Genomic DNA, 20700 nt, shown 5'->3' on the forward strand with positions numbered 1-20700 from the left:
GCTACGCTTTTAGGCTGGCCTAAATCTATATATCATTTTACTTTGCATGAATGTTAATTCAGAGCCAATTTCGTATTCCTGAAATTTTGAGGTGAGGTCATACGGGTAGATTTTGAGAAAAACGTGATTTTTAACCTACTATATTGCCCAGTCTCTCCTTATGTACTCGGTCGTGCATTTTGGCCATTTGTTCACGTTTGATTACTCGGGTTTCCGTAGGAAAGCCCGAGTCATAAAATGCAAGCGTTTTGGTCGCCAAAAAGGGGGTCATGGTCCTAGGCGTTCCATGCGTAGGCCATGGAAACTGGGGGTGAGAAACGTGACATTGCTCGCCCTTCGTGACAGAACGCGGTGTTTTGCGAAGAAAGCTTTTATACGTTCATCTCGCATACAAAGACGTCGATCGTTTTCGGAAAGGGTCGGTCCATGAATTATATTGCTTGAAAGCCAGCCAGGTAAGCAAAGGTCAAGCTCGAAACGTTCTCGTGAGATAACAACTGAGCCGATCGCGGTATGAGTTCAAACTACCAAAACACTGACAAAAAACAGGCAGTCAATGACTGCAGGTGGCTACTGCTGTTATTATTTAGAACATTGCAGTAAAACAAATCATATTTTTGGACTGGTAGCTATATGTCGGTCTGTACGGGTCCGCAAATGATCCCAGACCGCAAATGATCCCCAAATTGGACTGCAAATGATCCCGGACCGGAAATGATCCCCATATTGGACCGCAAATGATCCCGATCAAAAAATAAGGATTGGCATGGATTTATATCAGAGGAAGGTGACAACATGTACAAGAATTATGAACTAAAAAACATGTTTTATCATTTTACAAAAAAATATTCCACAGCTGCTGTGTTGTTCTTCGAAGAGTACAGATCGTTTTCACTGTCACGCAATAAAAGAAAATAATAAATCGAAAACCAAACAATGGAAAAAGCTAAGAAATTGTGATGTACGCTATAGAAGATAACTAAATAAGACACTTCTCCAAGTTTTAGGCCTGTGCGTTTTCCCAAACTTCAGATATTCGTCGTAAATGTTTCCCAGAAATTTACAGAGCCCAGCAAGAAAACGCCATGTTGATGTACATCCGTGGTACACCAATATGGCGGCCGGAATATAGTGTAAACTTCTGGAACTTACTTTGGCTTTCTAGGCGACTGATGATCAGTACTAAACAAAAAAGCATTTACATAAGCACTTTTCCTAATGCTCTAACTTCTAAAAAAGGCTCAAAATCATGAGATAAGTGTATATTTTTCAACAAACTCGATCATAGCCTTGTGTCACGCAACCTCCATAACCCTGAAATTCAAAATGCTCTGGTGTCCGAACGAAGCACGCTAATTATAAACAGATATAAATATACCGCCTCTTATGCCTGATGAGGATAAAAACACGTCACGTGAAGACGATCTATTGAATTAGAAGTCTTAGAAAAACACATACTTGTAAACATTCTCGAAATCCCGGTGGCGATAGTATCAAACATCTATCAAATAGCTAATTGTCAAAACGAAGTGCAAGCTTTGGCCTTGCTTGTTCATGAAGCTGAACTTCATAACTATAGCCTGGAATTTTGGTTTCTTAGAATAATCAAGTAGTCATTTCCGAGGAATTAAAGCTAAAATACGACCAAGGAAAAATTACAAAATAAATTTGTTCAAATTTCCAGTGCTACACACTAGGTGTTTTACAGAGTGATGAAGCGTTGTAGGCTTGTGGGTCTACTCAGGTGACAGCATCCTCTGTAATAGTTGCTTCATGGTTAGATTTTAGTTTAAAACTTTAGACGAGTGGCGTTAATGGTTGATAAAATGTGATTTAACTATAACACCGAAATATCAATGTTTAACAAAGGAGGATATGTTGCACTGATCATAATTTTACTGAGAATTGCAAAGAAATGCAAGCCAAGTGGTGTTTTAATGATTGAGTGGTGATATTCACAACATCGTAGTTAGCAACAAAATTTAGTCGAAAGTATGAAAAAAAGAGCAAGTTGTAAGCCAGTATAATTATAAGATGGCTTTAATAAAAAACATCGGTATTCACGTACGCCAATTCCCTATCCACACCATCCCGCCATCCATGCCATTCCATATTTTTTGATCGGGATCATTTGCGGTCCAATATGGGGATCATTTGCGGTCCGGGATCATTTGCGGTCCTGGGATCATTTGCGGACCCGTACAGGTCTCCAAATTTGTAAAGATAAGACTTTCGGTAACTTGAATTAAATATCTTACCTCTTAGTTAGTTGGCTTTCTTGTAGGGTGCAGGAAAAAAAAAAAAAGATAAGACTTTCGGTAACTTGAATTAAATATCTTACCTCCTAGTTAGTTGGCTTTCTAGTAGGGTGCAGGAAAAAAAATAACGTTTGATTTTGGAGGCAAATTGTGCGGGAAAATGAAAACTTCTATTGTACGGAGAATTGTGCGGGATTATTGACGAACCAATGTTCTTGCCAAGTCCTAAGGAAAATCTGCATTGACAATAGCTAAGCCAAATTTATTTCACTAGAAGTTCAAATGTATTCAGCAGTCTAAGCAATCGCCAATTCTTTTAGAAAACTGTCTGACAGCCTAAGAAAATCATGTTGCGTGACATGAACTAGACGAGAATGAAACCAAATTAAATAGCAAAACAGAATGCCGCATCTCCCCTTACAAATGAATTCCTTTTTAAAAATACTCCTGCCTTGATTCAATAATAATATGTAGGTTAAATATTTCTTCATAAACTTCGTTAAGAGTCGCAAGTTCTCGGAAGTTATCCGCAGAAAACACAACTTGAAAGTTTATGCAAATTATATGCCATGCAATTTGCGCCTTGTTATAGGGCTGTTGTTTTCGCGAAGGAGTTTATCCGTCTTCGCTCTCCAAAGGAGATATGACCCTTGAAAAGGGTTTAAGATCGCAACGCGGCAAAGATGTTCAGCAGCGCAATTCACTCGGATCGCCACGACCAGTAAACGAACTTCGTACACTTTTCTGCTAGCATGTACAATGTAATCGCCATAAGTTGTAAAAAGACTCGGTCCAAACAAGTTCTCCATAAATGCGTAGACAGCTGTTCTTCATTCTTGAACCAAGATGGTTTAAACTCGCAACTTGCGATTGTATTAGGAGGATACTCAACGAAGCAACTTGAATAACAAATATCTAAGCGGAACTCTTGTGATAAAATATCCTGATTCTTTAATTTGTTTTTATTGTGTCCAATACGCGTTTTCGACTTAAGTAAACAAAAGAGTTAGAAGTTGGGCCGTTATAATCCGTCAAAACGAATGTAAAAAATTGCATTTATGACGTTGCGCGCGCAAGTGTTATGTTTTGGATGCTATTTTTACATTCGTTTATACACCAAGTCTTTTCAAACTTATTAGATGTAATAAGCAAAGATTAAATAGTGTTTTGCTATTATCTCTGCTAAAATTTTGGGTTTTAGGCCCGGTTTAAACGTCGCATTTTACATGTGCCGAATCAAATACTAATTTTAGTCGACTCGAATGAATAAGTTCGGCTGATTTGATTTAAATGTCGCATTTTTCTGCCGAATAAAATTGTTGAGCGCGAGCGATAGCGACGTGTTAATTCCCATTCGAGCAAACACAATTTATCTAACATAATTTATTTAACATAATTTATGAATTAGATTCGGTACATGTAAAATGCGGCGTTTAAATCAACTGTCGACCTTCAGTCGTATATTCGACTGGATCAGTCGAATATTCTACTGAACTCGCATTTAATTGAAATATGTCGCATTTAATTGATCTAAACGTCGCATTTTACATGTACTTAATTCGGCAATTCGATTCGGCGCATGTAAAATGCAACGTTTAAACCGGGCCTTAGTCTTGAATTATTAATGCCCAAACAATTTTTTTTTTTTTTACTTTTTTGTGGATTGTGATTTTCTTGAATTTCCATCGGTGAACTCTTCCAAAATTTTCACTGCACATCGCATCCTGCGGGATACGAATTTTAAACACGAAAAAAGTAGGTTTGTACAGGCAGTTTTTTCGATTTTTGCAAATATATGTCTTTTACCGCTGCGAAAAAACCTTTTCTACAGATTTCCCTGAAAAACGAGCTCCGACTTACGTAAGATATTTACTACTAGTCTGCCAAATTTTACAGAATTTTAACGAAGGAAACGCGAGAAAATTCACTGTCACTGTTGCTTTTTGTGCTCATGTTGACGTCATAAAATATCAAAAAACACTGACGTTTTCCTTCGAGCGCGCGCAGATTACTTGAGCTTTCGTCCTCAGCGCGCGTGCGATCGTAAAACTATAGGGAGCCACCCTAGCTAAGGCATAGATATTAATACCAAATATCGATATTAATATACTTTTTACGATTCTGACGCATTTCTCTTCGACAACGCCAGCAGCCCCTAAACCATCCCAATAACAACCATCATTCTTCTTTGGAACCCAGTGAAACAGGTTTACATAAACAATAGCCTCAATTTGGCGCGAAAATATGCTAGGATATTTGTCCGTGGACAATATCTGTTCCGAGAAGCGAACAGTTTTCCGAGAGCGTAGCTCGAGGAAAACTGGAAGCTTCGAGGAACAGATAATGTCCAAGGACAAATATCCGAGCATATTTTCGCGCCAAATGGAGGCTGTTGTGTTTATTATCCTTCAAATCTTTTTCGCAACACGCGCAGTTTTGAAAATTCGGGAATATTTAACAATTATTTACCGAAGTCGAGGTGAATAGTGGTGGATATTTACCGAGCCGCGAAGCACTTTCACCGACTTTCACCGACACTGAGGTGAATAATTGTTTTAGTATATATTTTATACCACACAAACTGAATAACTAGCGGACCAAAGAGGAAGTTTATTTGTTTACGAGTAACTTCATTTGAAACGGGAAACCATTTTGTTTTTCTTCGGCTGCCCGGAGGTAAATAGTAGTTGGCTAATCACCTCCGAGCCAATCAGCGCGCGCGAAAAGTACTATTCACTTGTGTGGTATATACTAATTAACAATTAGATTATGAGCTCGAGATTTCTATGAGGTGATATAATCGAGAGCGAATAATCTAATTGTTTTAGTAGAATTCTTACTAAAATTTACAACGGTTTCCAATAGCTGTTATTGCAGTTATCAGCAGCTTGACACACAAACGAGGCGAAAGGGTCAATTCTGCATTGTATTGACCCTTTCCCCTCGTTTGCATGCCTTTTAAAACAAAAGAATATTTGACCGCAGACTCAACTGCAATAACAGCCATTATTTCTTGACGTATTACTAAACTTTGCGCCTGCAAAAGATCGCTCGGATTGAATTGTCATTTAAAATTGAAGTTGTGTGTGCGCGCGCATCAGTTTTTTCAATAATTTCAACTTTTTTAAGAGTCAAGAAACCGTCAATGTCCTTAGTTTAGACTTCTCCGGAATTTAATTATCCATTCGCATCAAAATTTCCTCCAAAACTTTGGAAAAACTTAAAAAACGTCGCCATTGCCTAGACGACCTCCAGCCACTGCACACTAATGGCTGATAGTGTTCAATGGCTCAGCCAATCAGACTACAGCATTTGCATTAGTGAACTAGTAGAATTCTACTAATCTCGGATATTCCTCACTTTTAGCTGGGGAATATTTGGTCACGTGACGTGTTTAGACCAATCGCGCGCGAGCGTAAATATTTGATGGATTATAAAGAAGAATAAACCTATACATCTTGTTGACACTTCACAGTAAGTTCTTGAGAGCAATCCATTTGCAACATTGTTCGCGTTATTTATTATACTATCCTACGTAATTACAAATGTTATTGCTATCGATGTCTAGTTAGTAGTAGAAAAGACATCTAATTTTCATGAAAAGTTTTTCATGTAGAAAACTGATGAGTTTTCCAGAATATAATATTCTTATTGGTTGAGTTTCAATAATGATAAAAAAAAAAACAGATAACAGATGTTCATCTTGAGAAATGAAAAGCAAGAATAACAAGATTCTTCGAAATTTAAAATCTATTACAGTCGTGTATAGATCGACCAATTATTATATTTGCTAACCTAGCTTAACTTTCGTACTTTAATTAGATGTAGTTTATTTAAGACAAGTATTGTAAAATTGTACACATGGTCCTTCCATTATGCCTAACTCTAGAACGACAGTTACTTTCTGAGTTTCCTTATACTTAGGTATGGATCTTTTCCACTTCCTGACTGATTATTACTCTCTCTTACTTAGCAATTTGCCAACTCTGTTTCCTTTTGCACTCTTCAGGCAATGTTAAGAGACGTCCACTATGTCCACTATGTTATTTGTATTTGTTCTTTATTGAGCAAGACAATATTTCTCCATAACGCTCTTCATCATAACAGTCCGGTCAAGCAGAGCTTGTGCAAGCGCATCGTAAGTAGCTTGATTTCCTTTTTTCTGAACCCATTTTAGTAATATCTGGTAGGACTGTTCGTCAACATCCGACCGGTGTTCTTCGACTTCTGTGTCGATTTGATCATCTGATACACCAAGCGCTCTTCCCAGTCTTTTACGACTTCGCTTTACAGCATGAGCAATATGTCTTAGATCGTCTTTGCTTAAACTTCCAGCCTTTAATTTTCCTTTACAGTAAAATACACAAACAAATAAATCAACAAACGAAAATAAATATACAATAAATAGCCTGAACATTTTGAGAAAAAGAAAGACAGTTTGATAGCTTGGATATATGACTTCAAATGGAAAAAATTATTAGCGGTAACTTCATCAGTCTAATGCCAAGTGCCAAAAAACTACTCTTTTTGTTGGAACTTCTTAATGAGGCTAATGAGGCTGAAATTTAAGAATATTTTTAGAAGTAACCGAATGCTGGGATTTTGAAAAGAATTTAATATATCTAAAAGTGTGTTAAAAATTTTCATATACTTTATGCAATTATATGTTTTTAACTAAACCGTGTAAAGTTTTCCTTTCGCTAAACGGCAAAACTAGCTAACGAACAACGAACACAGCAATACCTTCGAAATTACTTCAGCCTCCTCAAAATCATGGTAGGACAGCTAATCTGGCATTATATCGGTATAGTTCACTTTGTATTCCCTTAAATCTAATCTAAGAATATTCACAACAATATTTTCAGCCTAAAATTGGCAGAAAAATAAGAATATTCAGCTTTTGGCCCGTTTCTCGAAGGTCCCGAAAAACTTTCGCACCTGGAAGGCCAGAACAAAATCTTAAGCCTTTTGATTACAGAGTTGTTTTACTTACGTATCCGTAATATGAAAAGAGGTTCCCTTCATACAAGAAGCCTCAGGCGTATGCAGCTTTCTGTTTGTAGACACAGATTGACTAAAAAAGGTCTTGCGGGCCCGAAAAGTTTTCGGGGCTTTCGAGAAACGGGCCCCTGGGCCGGAAAAACAAATTGAATATTCTTCAGGAAAGAAAGAGAGAGTATTAGGCAACTTTCCAAAGGAAAAAAATTGTACATGGGTTTAAAAGACTCCATCAAAGTCAGTGTCAAGACAAAGAAACGCAGTATTGTATAAGAGCAAAAAACTAGTGGCTCCACACATTTTAAGAATATCATTCTGGTATAAGGAGAAGAGAGCTCATTTTTCTCAATGCAGACTCTGAATCAGTCCAGGCTTACCTGATACCACCTGATATTTCTGTGTCGGTGGATCTTTTTCCGCATAACAGTATTGTGTCGCAATATCGTACAGATTACATTCCTTTAAGGCTTCTGCAAGGTCTTTATACAGAGCAGTGCCACTTTGCTGATGCCAACGTTTTAACATCTTGTAACATCGCTCATAATCTTCATCGTGGTCTTTGTCAATGCCACACAAGGATGAATCATCCACTCCTAGAGCTCTACCAATAGATTTCCTTCCATTGCTGGACTGTATATCCAGTGCAAGGTACGGTAGGTACTCTATGGGGATTGCACCACTCCTAACTGAGACAGGAGAGCGTGATTACCGGTAATTACACTTTGAAGGGAACTCTACCGAAAATTAATAAGGGGTTCTTCCCATAGTTATGTAGCTTTTTGACACATAATCTTCCTTATTCCTCTTTTTCTTGACTCTTGTTTCTTGCTAACGTTAGTATTAATCTCTCTTACCCTAAAATGTTGGGTTGATGTCCCGAGGTGATGAACTTTACGAGGACAATACTTCTGCACTTGGTAAGTTTCAGTAAACGACCCCTCGACAAAATGTAATTTGGCAGTTTCAGTTTCGTCTCTAACCTCCTACGCAGACGCTCATTGGGTTCGTCACACAATCTTCCTCCCTAATGAACGTCTGCTGAAACACAGGGCTATTCACGTAGCCCAATCACAGCGCACTTCCCGATCAAGACAGTGAAGTCTGGACCCTGAGAAATTTTGCCAGAAACTTCAACGGATACGAGCATGGGCTTTTCAAAGAGTGTTTGGACATTATTGCGATAAAATCATTAATATGGAGCCTTATCAGCAAGAAGCTGCAGACTGTTTTGTGAAGAGATGGACGTGTTGGTACGCAGACATTTTGTTTGGCTAGGCCTGCAGGAAGTCCACTTGAAAAAGTGATCGCAAGACACCAAAATATTACCGTGGCCTTTCAATGAGCACGTGAGACATTAACAATATCATGTTTAAGTCCTCCTTGAGAAACTATTAGTGTATTTTGCAGTGAAAAAGATGACGTGTTGGTAAGTCTACAAACTTAGACTGGATTAAAAAAAATTGCAGCGTTGCCGTTGAATTCAACGTGACATCTAACATTACGCATTGCGGCTATCGCCCCGAGGGAACCATTACATGATTGGCATTTTATTACACAGACTTAGCGCCAATTGGCTCTAAAATTATTTCAACATCATCTCCAGCTGATCAATCAACAAACAAAGGGAAAGGAATGTGCTGTTTGTTTCAGCAGACGTTCGTGGGGAGGCACTTTTCGCAATCAAACGGTGGAGTCATTGCCTTAAATTTGACAGAGACCTCAGCATGCACCTACAAAACACCCAGTGGGTTTTCTTACGCAGTACTAACAGGAAGTCATTTTGGTGGGTGACATGGTCACGGCATCAATCACAAGACCATGTGACGGCAAAGATTGCATGATGAAACCAACGAGTATCTATGTAGGAGACTATTTCCTCTGACTGTATTGAATTTATTACAGGACATTAAAACGAAAGGTAAAGAAAGAAAAAGACCCTTTAAAGTGTGCCAACAAAATTGTGCATAATTGACTTGCACATAATTTGCACCATTACTTATAATAAGCTTCACTCCAGTCCCACCTCTCGGTCAAGTTCTTTTTTTTTTTGGCCTGCTCACTAATAAATACTTAATGCTTCTCACTGCAGACTAGTCACATGTCTTTCTCAATCCCATTATCACAGGACATGTTCCCTTACCTTTCTCACTAGACTCCGGTACAGATCCTGCAAAAGCAAGAAAAAATAATTTACTTACAAATTCTTTCCGTAATTATAAAGCTTCACTCATACCCCTTAACCAAGTCCTTGTCTGGTCTGCCAACCAATAAATGCTTGATGCTCTCCAAAGAACCCTGCAGTGCAGACAAGTTGCATGTTTTTTTTATTGCCATTATCATAGACAGGACATGTTCTCTTACCCTTCTCAGCAGACACAGGTACAGATCCTGCAAAAGCATGAACAATGGACATTAAATCCATTGAAAAACACTGACCACTATTGACCACTATCATTCACTTGCATGCAACAAAAATCCTCTACAAGCTTCAAGGATTCTCCAAATTCTTGATAAAGATGTTCATTGGTCTTTAAGACCCTTGCTAGGGATTGTAAAGGATCTTGCAAAGATCTTAATTTTGTTTAGGATTTTGAAGATCTTTGACAGGTTTTAAGAACACTTTAATAGCACATTCCTTTATAAAGTTTCTGTAAGTTTTTTATTGTCATGCGAGGTGGTCAGCTATTGTATGGCAATTGGGCTGGTATGGTAAAGTTTAAGTTAAACATATTTAATCTGGTGCTTTAAACAACTAAACTGCAATGTTTCCCTCATTCCATCTTTATTTCTGAGTCATGATTAGACAGGGTCAAATACATACAAAGAAAACTCCATACCAAACTTAGCACCCGGTCCATGTTTGCTAGATGAACTCATCTCATTCTGTGAAGAGGTGCCCTTTGCACTTTCTATTTGATCTCTTTGGTGATCTGTAACATGTATGTAAGCAAAGAACTTCAAAACATGTTTATTCCTTTCATTCCTTGTAAATATAGTCACCGAAAGTGACTGGAGAGTGAAATTTCTTTCAGAATAATTCTACTCCCATTGACTCATAAACCAGTTTTGAGAGAGCTTTTAATAAGTCCTTGTTCTTGTGACGTCTTCACATTGGCCTCAAAATGAAAGCGAGAGCTGGTCTCCGTCTTTCAAATGAAGTTTGGAACAATTAAATTTAAAATTATGTCAATAAATGGCCAAAACTAACAACCATTAGTACCTAAGGAGACACTCAAGCACTTAAGTAGGTTTAATGAGTGACATTTTTCTCAAAATCTACCTGTAGGACCCCACCCCAAAATTTCAGAAATTAGAAATTGGCCCTAATTTAACATTCAAAGTGAAATAAAAATCTGTAAGAAAGATTTTAGGCAAACTAAGAAAATGTGAAATTTTGCCTATTTTCAAAAAATAGCTGAAATTCTGTCTCACAAATTTTCAAAATTTACACAAATGACCCCTGCCAACAAATCAACTGTGAAAATTCCATCACAGGTTGTATGGCAGGTTTGCAAGCAATCATGGATCAAAGACTGGCTTTTACAACCTTGCACCAGAATTGAACTGCACATGCCTTTTATTTAAGTGTGCACTCGTGTGATGCTGGGTATTAGGTGCAAGAAAGCAAGAGTAAATTAGAACTCTTTTACCAGTTGTTTATCTACCTTTTTTGTCACATTTTATTAGTCCTACAATCCTGGACAAAAATCTTGGGACAAATTTGCACTTTTGGCCCTTTTGGGCACACACCAGACATGAATACAACTTCACCTGCCTAACCTCACCCCCACCCCCCCGATACAACCTCATTCCCAGGGTCTCTCATCTTACTGCCCCCTGGAGCGAGCAAGGACAGACCCTGGTTGGGTCTGGTCACGTGTCTCCCAGAATCTGGGAGATGACAATTAAATTATTGAAGGGATGGGCAGCCTAGTAGGAATTTTGTCTATACTCAGCCTACAGGAGTGCGGTATGTGTTGTCACCAAAGTAAACCAAGAACGATATGATGTTCTACAGCAATGTCGATCCGGCGGTAATATTCTGCAAATGCCAAGGAAACTTATCCATCATCTGATAGTGGAAATTCAAGTCGTTGAAGGTTGTATGGTTCAGTGAAGGACGTTACATATTGTAAAAATCTCCTCAAGATTGCAAATGGAGAATTGCACACCGCAGCCAAGGCTGTGTATGGAAGATCTTTGACTCATCTTTAGAATGAAGTGTAGGTCTTGTGAACGGCGATTAAATAATTTTAGAGAATTCAGGGCCTTTTAATTGATCACTGAAAGCCAAAGTTACTTCGAAAGGAGCCAAAGGGTGAAAAGATTTATTGAAGTTTCACTGCGCCGTCAGCGCCCCGAACTTTGCAGAGCATGAAGGATAATACAATGAACTCGTCGCGGTATGCGTTTCGCCGTTGTTGCCGATAAACTGGATTTATCTTCGACCGAAAGGAGGCTAGAAAAAGAAAAATATAATTTTTATTGTGTCATTAATAAATAAGTGTACGTGACTCCAACAGTTCGTGACAGTTGTGCACATTCTCATTTAATTTTCAATCTCGCGACCTTTCTTTGCTTCACGCGTGTGTCTGAGGGGGACTTTTTATGTTGTGTTATTAGAAGAAATGGAAATTATAAGTAGAGCGGAGTCGTTCGATTGTGTTACAGCATATTTTTAGAGGTCATAGGTCTGCATGGTTTCCGCTGTTAACCGCACGTTGCTTCTCAGAGTTTGACACCTGTAATTTGCCATGCCGTGCTTATACTTTGTTTCGGTTCATTTCTATTGCAAGTCATGTTTTAAGGCTCTAAGTATTGGCTCTCAAGGGACAAAGATTAAAATATTCCGTGAACATATTACTTACTTGCATTCTATATTGTGATGCCGCAGGTGACGCCAGGCCCAGCTAGTTGATTAGAACTGTTTTCAAGCACAGTGCATTGCACGAATATCATATTTATCTTCGTCCAGCTTTTCTTCAGAGACTGCCGTAGCTTTACTTTGAGAAAGCTATACGTTTTCCTAGAGACATTCTTATGTTTTTTTTTGCATCGAGTGCATTCAAAGGAGAAACAACAATTAATACGGGATGAAATTGCGCTGCTTGACGTCCACAGTTGAAATATGACTGACTTTCCATAAATCCAGTGGGTAAGATGGCAACACTGAAAATCACAACCACTAACTTGCCTCGAGACAGACATGCTTAACCTTTAGGTAAACGTTGGAATAGATATTATTCGAAATTTCAGACTGAAAGCTAAGTATTGATAAACGCCGCAGGAAATGGCAGTCGCAGGGCAATACATTCTACAAAGCTCAACGAGACAAATTGCTGATTACAGAGGACTCCTCCCTGATGTTCTCAGTTGTCAAAGTGGCACGTGACAAGACCCAACCAGGGTCTCTCCTCGCTCGCTCCAGGGGGCAGTAAGATGAGAGACCCTGGGAACGAGGTTGCCCGCGATACAATGTTGAAAACTACTACCTGCAATTTCTTTTGATTTTCAACATTGTATTGGGTGGGAGGGGGAAGAGCGAAGTGTTTTAAAAAGGAAAGAAGCGCTTTTTTCAAACTTCAGTAGTAAAACACAGATAATTCGTTAAAATACATGTGTCCCAAGGACTTTTGTCCAGGATTGTCTGATTTTCATGTCTCATGGAGAAATGCACAATTACGCCGTTTTTTAGCACTAAATGCATTTAGGACCTGATAGTGTGACCATCTGAGATTAGAAAGGCATTTTTAAGAGCTTTTACACGGCTCTTCTGCATTTTTCAATGGTTTTGGACCCACCGGGAAAGGTGTTGATCTCAAATAATATAGAAACTTTTGTATACGATGGCAGTGATAATGGCGTTGCTTGATTGGGATACACAATGAATTGTTTACATTGTAATGTACCGTTGTGCAGATACTTCACGTATTTAAACGACAAATTTGGTATTTAAGTCAATCTTAGTGATCACCTTAACAGTTATTACGGTGTGTTTCAGTGAGTACAAAGATACTGAGGTGCCAAGAGAGGGAAGAGCAATGCGTTTTAAAAAGGAAAGCAACGCCTTTTTCAAACTTCAGTAGTAAAACACAGATAATTTGTTAAATTACATAAGTGTCCCAAGGACTTTGTCCACGATTATAGGCTAAGTAACCACATGTTTGAAAGCAGTTTGATATAACATGTATTGCTTTGTATACCAAATTGGTTTAACATGATTCAAGTGCTGAACTTGTTTTCATTTCTTTTTAGGGTTACTTGCATCATTTTTGTATGCGCACCTTAAATACCGACATCTAGCAGCCAGGCAATCGTAGCATGTGCCACTGAATCTCAGAAAAACTGTAGTAAGCCACCTTTTTTTTAAAAAGCAGTCACATTCATGGGGAAGTTAAGCTGGTAAGTGAGGCATTTTGAAGAGATGATATAGGAAGGGCTGGTTAAGTGGGGTAAGGGTAGGATCAGGTTATGTCAGCAGTTCTACTTGAAATACAACTTAAATGATGTTAGCTACTTTCATCTTACGATATATTGAATTGTACATCCATGTACTGTCAAATCTCTCTTAAGTGGCCACCTGTTGAGCAACCAGCCGTTATTGTTAAGCGGCCAGTTATCAAAGTCCCAAAATTCCAGGCAGCTCTAGAACAACAATGGCTAATCACCCCAGGGAGGGGGAGGAATAGAGAAACCCTGAAACTGAGGTTGATGCAAAATGACATTTCAGTCACTCCCAAATATGGTAGTGTCGGTAAAGGTCATTAATAAGTTAAACACAAAAAACTGCAACCAAGATTATCATCAGCTGCACCTCTACCTTCAGGGACAAATAAAGCACTTTTCTTTTCTTTGTCTTCTTTTTCTGCTTCTTCTGTTGCATTGTTTTCATGATCTGTTGAATTGACATAAGGAAAAACCTTTCACAGACATGTTAATCTGGGCAATCCATTGGCAAAATAATCACTAATAAAGCTGATAAAATAATGTAAAATTTACAGCATTTCAAAAACCTTTTGACATTAGCAGTTTCCACAATTCTTTCGCAACTACCGAAGTTCACTCTGAATTTGTAATAGTTATTATGTAGTAGTCAAACAAAATGTAAACTTTATAACAAAGTTGTGAATTTCCGGTTGTGAAATTCATAGTGATCTTGCTAACTATAAATTGACATGATGGAAGTTTTGAGGCAAATATGGACATGTAATGTTGTTAATGTTGAAGAGAATTACAGAAAATAATGTGGCTATAAAAAGTTAATGAAATGACCTGTCTGTGAATCTGAGTGAATAAACATTGCCTTAAAACAAGACTGTAAATATTAGGCTTAAGTCTGATTTACACCATTGCCGGTAACACCCACAATTAATCTGACAATAAAAAACTTGTATCTATCCCACACAAACTGAAAACCAACCAGAAATTACTTTACATCATTATAGAAACAGTAAGTGTCTTCACTGGATGGAATTATAAAGCTCATACTTCAGGTGCCACTCACCCAGGGGTTAGGCTGTCAGGGCTAGAATGACTGACATTTCAAGCTAGAATTTGAGGTTGAAGGTTGTTATTGGGGTGAGGCATAAATATTACACCTTATAGGAGAGGTGAGGGTAGGGAGAAGTTGCCCTAAAGTTAGGGTCAAATTTGAAGTCATCAAGAGACAACACCATTCTTTGCAACATTGTGGATCAAAAAGAAAGGCCTTCAAAAGCTTTGGCTGACTGTTAGAAGGTAGACGAAAAGTTTTTCTTGCAAAAAATTTAAACACTTTTATACAACAGTGGAACACAGATGGAAGCTCAAAGTGAGTGTTCAAGGGTGAATTCATGTCTCTTTCATTGGACATTCTTGGTATGTATGTCCCTGTTTTGTGGTGTTGCCTAATACGGCCCTAACAAGGGGCATTTGAACACAATTTTTGCCCTGGGGGTGTTCCCAGAGGGGGGGGGGGGGGGATGTTGAAGCTTTGGTACAAAATTATTCACGCTAAAGAGTTATTTTGGAAATGAAAGAAATGTGAGAAAACTCCAAGAAATAGTACTAGCAAGTTCACGGCACATTATGAGTTTGATTGTACTACCCTTGATCCAATCTTGATCAAGAAATTTTGGTTAGTGTTCTGCCGTCAAATGAAATGCCTTTTTCCACTGGATGAAAACATACATGTATCACGTCACAAACCCACAAAACTACAAAAATTGACTCATGAATTAGACTCACCCAATTCCTTTTCCGTTATGAAAAAGGGAACAATTTTCCCATCATCACTCACGCCAACTACGCCAACAACGAACCCGGCTTTCTCAATAATTGGGGATCCCAGAAGGGATGTTTTCTCCGTAACTCGCTTCTCCCATTCATCACCAGTGGTAATTAGTTCGTGTGCCTTCTTACTTTCGTTGTACCTGAATTTCAGTTCAATCGTCTCTTTTCCTGAAAACGAGTACGCAGTAAGGTTTGATGCTTTGATTTCATCTCCTGGAACTTTGCTCTGTAGGATAGGAAAGTTTTCACTACAATTCACGGAAAGAAACGAGAAACTGCCACAGGTCGTAACCGCTGACTTTTGGAGACGGTATTTTGGTACATACTTAAAAACATTTTCTGGAAAGTGATCCATTACCACGTTGTTGCAGTCAGCGTTGTCTACTACACCACGCCAAGTAACCAAGCGAACAGAGCTTCCCACTTCGACAGCACAAGCCATTCCTCTCGTTTGATAAACGTGTTTTTGAAAGATCTCTCTGACGGCGAAGATGGCCTTATGCCAATTTGGTTTTTTGGAAGGCTGCAATCCCATCGTCAATTTCGATTTCCCCCGATTTCCCGACATTTCCGCAATCGTTGCGAGACTTGCGAGCAATCTTGCGCGACATTCGACCAAAATCTTTTTTCCGGTTGGCTGGACCAACCCGTCCCAGGCCTTCACTTCCCGAGTTTCGCGCGGAAATAAACAAAGGGGAAAGAAATGACTGACTCTTTTCCTCTTTTACTCGCGCGGTCAATCCCGTCATGCCCACAGTTATGGTTGGCCATTCGTTTCAAAATTACGACAGGGTATACGCGGGTTTTTCTGCCGCCTATACTTGTTTACATACGTTACGTATGGGCTTTAAGCTCATATATACGACCATTTAGATCGCGTATATACGCATTTTTAAAGGACCACACATTTGCGTAAATTCAGGCGCGGGGATATGCGAAATAAATGCTCAAATATACGCGTACTACAAGGACCCATATATACGCGTGCTAAAATGCGCGTATATGCGGGTCTCGTAAATTACGTCTTATATGCCAGCACGAAATGTGCCTTTTAAGAGAATGGCTGTTCGTGTATGATAGCAATGAAAATTACATTAACTAGGAATCGTCAATATGGCGGCAGTGGTAAAATGCCTTGTCTTGGTCTATCTGCTATTTAATGCTTGTTACTGCAGCTCCCCAGTAAATGAACTTCTAATTGTAGAAACAGTTATGCGTGTTTTGAATGACTGTTCAATATTTTATCCTAACGCTAATCATACATACATACATACATACATACATACATACATACATACATACATACATACATACATACATACATACATACATGATTTATTTGATAAAGCAGGTTACAGATCAATTGGCAAGACGTTAAGTCCTGATGTGGACCTGCACTATCTAAGATAATAAATTACAATAAGATCCTACATAATACATGATCCAAAATTTATTTACAATAGCTGAATAAATAATGATAGGTAAAATAGATGAATTAATAACAATGTACAGTAAAAATTAATTAATTAATTAATCAAAAATATTTGAAGTCCAGTGATTTGTTAGTAACGCAGCAGGACGCTTTAGTGAAACTGATAGAATTTAAGAGACTCTTATTTGCCTTAAGTTTTTTCCTGAAAGAATCAAGGTTAGAGCAAGACTTGATGTCATCGGGAAGGAAATTCCAAGATAATGCAGCACGATGTTTAAAAGAAGATCTTCCCACTTCTGTTCTTGGTCTATCCACCTCAAAATTTAAGGATTTTCTAAAGCTATAAGTAGACTCGGGTTTTACTAGTAAGTCCTTTAGAGGATTGATGCTATTTCCATGGTAAATATTGTTGTAATAACTAAAAGTCTCTTAATGTAAAATGAAACAATAGGGTTCCAATATGGAGCGTTCCTGATGTGATCACCATGGATGTAATGCGGTAGACTATTAATAATTCTTGTTGCTCTCAAATGAATTCGGTCTAAATCATCTAACAAAGCTGGAGAACAAGATCCCCAGGCTGCAATACCATATAGGACACTGGGGATGATTGTTTTATAATAAATAGTTTCCAAGACTGGTTTTGGTAGGAACTTTATCCGTTTTAAGACTGCGACTTTGTTACCGAAGGACTTACAAACGTTCCCGATGTGTTCATACCATGATAGCTTGTTGTCGATTGTTAACCCAAGACATTTGGATGATTGTTTGTACTCAATAGTGCTACTGCCGTAAGTCAAACGTCGCAAGGGACCAATAAAGCTCTGTCTTGAAATTATCAGGGCTTCCGTCTTCGATTCGTGGGCTATTAATCTGTTAGACTGACACCAGGTGTATACCTGGTCTAAAATGGATTGCAGTGTCAGGGTGATATTGTCGATATCCTTGCTAATTGTGTAAATTGTGGTATCATCAGCAAACATAAAGACATTACCACTTGTTATCGATTCAGGAAGATCGTTTACGAAGATTGAAAATAATTTGGGCCCTAATATTGAGCCTTGGGGGACTCCAAACGTAATGGTTTTGGGCTCGGACTGATATTCTGATAATTGGACAAACTGCTTACGTGCAGACATGTAATCATCAAGCCAGGAAAGCAGGTCACCTGATACACCAATGGCTTTTAGCTTTTCTTGTAGGATAGTATGGTTCACAGTGTCAAAAGCTTTCCGGAAATCGATAAAAAGGACACCCACTTTCAGGCCCTTGTCCAGTGCATTTCTCCAAGTCTCTGTTAGATGAAGTAAAAGGCTCTCAGTTGAGTAATTTTTTCGAAATCCCCATTGGTTGTTGCATAATAAACCTTGTGTATCCATATGGTTGTTTAAGGTATCGCTCACAATATCTTCTAAGATTTTTCCTGGGATACTGAGAAGGGAGATAGGTCTGTAGTTGTTTACGTCTATTGGTGATCCTTTCTTAAATATGGGATTGACACGTGATAATTTCCAGCTGGAGGGGAAAGATGCATCTCTCACACTCTTCGTAAAAATTGGTAATAGACTATGGATGACAGGGTCGCCAATTATGGAGAGGTCCCTTGGAGAAACATGGTCAGGACCAGTAGCCTTCTTGGGGTTAGCAGCCTTTATTAGTTTGTTTTTTACCAGTTCCCAGTTCATGTAAATATTGTCTCTGGTAGGTGTAATTCTAGTGATAAAGGTGTTTAGGGATGAGAGGTCCAAAGGATCGAGTTGCTTAGTGAGGTCTTCACTGACATTCACAAAGAAGTCATTGAAATACTCAGCCTTCTTTAAGTCATGGGTTAATAGCTCTCCGTTGTGGTTGCGGTCACAGATTGGACCAATGCTTTTGACTTTGTGTTTTCTTAAAACTTGGTCAGTCAATTTCCAAAATTCATTAGGGTTGGTAGCTTCTTTGAATAAGTTATGCCAGTAAGCAGCTTCAGCACTCTTTAATAGCTTTTTCACCTCTAGTCTCTTCTGCTTGTAGAGACTCCATAATTCAGGATTACCTGATGACTTTGCCTTTTTTAGGAGTTTGTATCTCTTGTTCATTTCTTTTCTAATGGAGGTGTCAATCCATGGAAGAGATTTATCTCTTATCCGAACATCTCGTGGGGTTGGTTAATCGTCGTGAAGTTGCTGTGGATTACTCTGTACATCGTTTAGTGGCCTGCGCAGCTTGGCGGTTTTTAGGCAATTTGAACGCGCTAAGAAAGCAGCGAAGCCGCGATAACGAGCGCCAAATGCGGCATAGCCATGAGGAGCCTGGGGGGTTCCTGCTCGTTTTCACGGCTTTGTTGCTTTGTGCACTCGCGCTCAAATTGCTTAAAAAATTGCTAAACCGCCAAGCTACGCAGGCTAATCCTTTAGTTGACTCATTGGACAGAGGTACCAAGGCGAATGCTGAGACGATACGGCCACCAGAATCGCTGGTGAGACAAATGCAATATTTACTACTTAGATGGGAAATGTTTGCATTAAGAGCAGTTTCATGCACCTCAGTGTACAGTATTCCCATTAGGGCTTTGCCAACTGTATCAGCTTCTAATGGAAGAGTGGGTCTTCCACCCTATGATATATCAATACCTCAAGGGGAGTTTTAGGAAACAGACTGTGATTTTAGTGTAAGTCCTACTGGGTCTTCACCAGATAATTCATCTGGCTGGGTGTCATCATCAAATGTGTCCCTGACAGCTAGTATTTCCAGTATTACATATATCTTGTAAAATCACTGCGTTTACCCATATTGGTTGTGCATACAGCATGGTTATTCCATGCCTCAACTAGGAGGTTTAACTGGTTGTTAATTCTGGAAAGAAATATGTAATACAAACAGAACAGATCGATTATGCTGGTCGATTCCAGGATGCCATTTTCTTCCATCTGGTAGAACAGAGTGTAGTAGAACTGACTGACTCCAATGAAGACTTCTCCCCAGAGACGCTCAATTCACTGGTTGTGTACAGACAACCCAGCAATTTTGCTTCCCCTATTAACTCCCCTGTGCCATAGCATAGCTCTTCCTATGTCTAAATTTTCATCCCCTTCATCTGAACACACTCTGGAGGGCAATCCATAACTTTGTACAGCAGCTAAGAACAGAGCGAGCCCAGTCGCAGCAGAATTGTTTGCTGCACAACTTAACGTCTAAAGCCCTGTCAAAACCACCATGTATTACAAACCTCCAACTGATAAGGCAGTGTAGTCCATCAATGTGCCAGAGAGAATTAGGTCCCCTGACGCTGTCAACAGGACTTGTGATGGTATGAACCACCTCAAATCAGACCCTTCTGGGTCAGTTCGAAAATCACTTTCCCTTACACGCTCACGCTGAACATAGATATTTCCACTTCGCAAATGACCCAGCATGATACTGATACCAGAACTGGAAAAAATGTTTTCCACTGCTCATGCTTTGTGTAGTTTGAGATTACTCAAGTTCAAAACTGAACTGCAAACATTTCCCATCTATGTAGTAAGTATTGAATTTGTCTCACCAGCATTTCAAGAGGCAGAATTCTCTCAGCATTCGCTTGGGCACCTCTGTCCTAAACGGTGAACAGAATCCACAGCAACTTCACGACGAACGATCAAGTTCTCTGCCATGTTACGATTAATTACCATGAGGATAAAATCTTGAACGGTCATTCAAAACACGCACAACTGTTTCTACAATTAGAAGTTCATTCACTGGAGAGCTGCCGTAACAAAC

The 20700-nt window shown here is 39.0% G+C and overlaps 1 pseudogene across 1 annotated transcript; it reads right to left on the minus strand.

The window, feature by feature from the left end:
* Window positions 1–4910: 4910 nt before the first annotated feature.
* Window positions 4911–16704, minus strand: LOC145491006 (uncharacterized; annotated as a pseudogene). Its single transcript, XR_014049748.1, has 7 exons — window positions 15483–16704; window positions 14050–14151; window positions 10094–10186; window positions 9618–9644; window positions 9397–9423; window positions 7634–7942; window positions 4911–6605 (listed from the first exon to the last, which is right to left on the minus strand). The product of XR_014049748.1 is annotated as an uncharacterized LOC145491006 (transcript).
* Window positions 16705–20700: the final 3996 nt, after the last annotated feature.

This window comes from Orbicella franksi, chromosome 6, assembly GCF_964199315.1.
Source record: "Orbicella franksi chromosome 6, jaOrbFran1.1, whole genome shotgun sequence".
Classification (NCBI taxonomy): domain Eukaryota; kingdom Metazoa; phylum Cnidaria; class Anthozoa; order Scleractinia; family Merulinidae; genus Orbicella; species Orbicella franksi.